Source organism: Physeter macrocephalus, chromosome 20 (genome assembly GCF_002837175.3).
Source record: "Physeter macrocephalus isolate SW-GA chromosome 20, ASM283717v5, whole genome shotgun sequence".
Classification (NCBI taxonomy): Eukaryota; Metazoa; Chordata; class Mammalia; order Artiodactyla; family Physeteridae; genus Physeter; species Physeter macrocephalus.
Window position 1 is genome coordinate 50,269,527 of NC_041233.1, and position 2,550 is coordinate 50,272,076.

Genomic DNA, 2,550 nt, shown 5'->3' on the forward strand with positions numbered 1-2,550 from the left:
TATAAACTTCCCTCTTAGAACTGCTTTTGCTGCATCCCATAAGTTTTGGATCATCGTGTTTTCATTGTAATTTGTCTGTAGGTATTTTTTGATTTCCCCTTTGATTTATTCAGTGATCTCTTGGTTATTTAGTAATGTATTATTTAGCCTCAATGTGTTTGTGTTTTTTACGTTTTTTTCCCCTGTAATTGATTTCTAATCTCAGCATTGTGGTCAGAAAAGATGCTTGATATGATTTCTATTTTCTTAAATTTACTGAGGCTTGATTTGTGACCCGAGATATGATCTATCCTGGAGAATGTTCCGTGTGCACTTGGGAAGAAAGTGTAATTTTTTTTCAGATGGAATGTCCTATAAATGTCAATTAAATCGAACTGGTGTATTTTGTTGTTTAAAGCTTGTGTTTTCTTATTAATATTCTGTTTGGGTGATCTGTCCATTGGTGTAAGTGAGGTGTTAAAGTCCCCCACTATTATTGTGTTACTGTCTATTTCCTCTTTTATAGCTGTTAGCAGTTGCCTTATGTATTGAGGTACTCCTATGTTGGCTGCATATATATTTATAATTGTTATATCTTATTCCTGGATTGATCCCTTGATCATTATGTACTATCCTTCCTTGTCTCTTGTAAATTCTTTATTTTAAAATCTATTTTATCTGATATGAGTATAGCTACTCCAGCTTTCTTTTGATTTCCATTTGCATGAAATATCTTTTTCCTTCCCCTCACTTTCAGTCTGTATGTGTCCCTAGGTCTGAAGTGGGTCTCTTGTAGACAGCATATATATGGGTCTTGTTTTTGTATCCAGTCAGCAAGCCTGTGTCTTTTGGTTGGAGCATTTAATCCATTCACGTTTAAGGTAATTATCGATATGTTTGTTCCTGTGACCATTTTCTTAATCGTTTTGTGTTTGTTTTTGTAAGTCTTTTTCTTCTCTTTTGTTTCCTACTTAGAGAAGTTCCTTTAGCATTTGTTGTAGAGCTGGTTTGGTGGTGCTGAATTTTCTTAGCTTTTGCTTGTCTGTAAAGCTTTTGATTTCTCCATCAAATCTGAATGAGATCCTTACGGGGTAGAGTAATCTTGGTTGTAGGTTCTTCCCTTTCATCACTTTAATTATATCATGCCTCTCCCTTCTGGCTTGTAGAGTTTCTGCTGAGAAATCAGCTGTTAACCTTATGGGAGTTTCCGTGTATGTTATTTGTCGTTTTTCCCTTGCTGCTTTCAATAATTTTTCTTTGTCTTTAATTTTTGCCAATTTGATTACTATGTGTCTCGGTGTGTTTCTCCTTGGGTTTATCCTGTATGGGACTCTCTGCGCTTCCTGGACTTCGGTGGCTATTTCCTTTACCATGTTAGGGAAGTTTTCGACTATAATCTCTTCAAATATTTTCTCTGGTCCTTTCTCTCTCTCTTCTCCTTCTGGGACCCCTATAATGCGAATGTTGCGTTTAATGTTGTCCCAGAGGTCTCTTAGGCTTTCATTTCTTTTCATTCTTTTTTCTTCAGTCTGTTCCGCAGCAGTGAATTCCACCAGTCTGTCTTCCAGGTCACTTATCCATTCTTCTGCCTCAGTTATTCTGCTGTTGATTCCTTCTAGTGTAGTTTTCATTTCAGTTATTGTATTGTTCATCTCTGTTCGTTTGTTCTGGAATTCGTCGAGGTCTTTATTAAACATTTCTTGCGTCTTCTCGAACTTTGCCTCCATTCTTTTGCCGAGGTCCTGGATCATTGATCTTCACTATCATTTTTCTGAATTCTTTTTCTTGGAAGGTTGCCTGTCTCCACTTCATTTAGTTGTTTTTCTGGGGTTTTATCTTGTTCCTTCATCTGGTACGTAGCCCTCTGCCTTTTCATCTTGTCTATCTTTCTGTGAATGTGGTTTTTGTTCCACAGGCTGCAGGATTGTAGTTCTTCTTGCTTCTGCTGTCTGCCCTCTGGTGGATGAGGCTATCTAAGAGGCTTGATGGGAGGGACTGGTGGTGGGTAGAGCTGACTGTTGTTCTGTGGGCAGAGCTCAGTAAAACTTTAATCCACTTGACTGTTGATGGGTGGCGCTGGGTTCCCTCCCTGTTGGTTGTTTGGCCTGAAGCAACCCAACACTGGAGCCCTACCTGGGCTCTTTGCTGGGGCTAATGGCAGACTCTGGGAGGGCTCACCCAAGGAGTACTTCCCAGAACTTCTGCTACCAGTGTCCTTGTCCCTACGGTGAGCCACAGCCACCCCCCACCTCTGCAGGAGACCCTCCAACACTAGCACGTAGGTCTGGTTCAGTCTCCCCTGGAGTCACTGCTCCTTCCCCTGGGTCCAGATGCACACACTACTTTGTGTGTGCCCTCCAAGAGTGGGGTCTCTGTTTCCCCCAGTCCTGTCAAAGTCCTGCAACCAATTCCCACTAGGCTTCAAAGTCTGCTTCTCTAGGAATTCCTCCTCCCGTTCCAGACCCCCAGGTTGCGAAGCCTGACGTGGGGCTCAGAACCTTCACTCCAGTGGGTGGACTTCTGTGGTATAAGTATTCGCCAGTCTGTGAGTCACCCACCCACCAGTTATGG

General features: G+C 41.6%; 1 protein-coding gene across 2 annotated transcripts in view; it reads left to right on the forward strand.

The window, feature by feature from the left end:
- BTAF1 (B-TFIID TATA-box binding protein associated factor 1) overlaps positions 1–2,550 on the forward strand; it is a 95,610-nt gene that overhangs the window by 54,431 nt on the left and 38,629 nt on the right. The gene's annotated exons all lie outside the window — the stretch shown is intronic.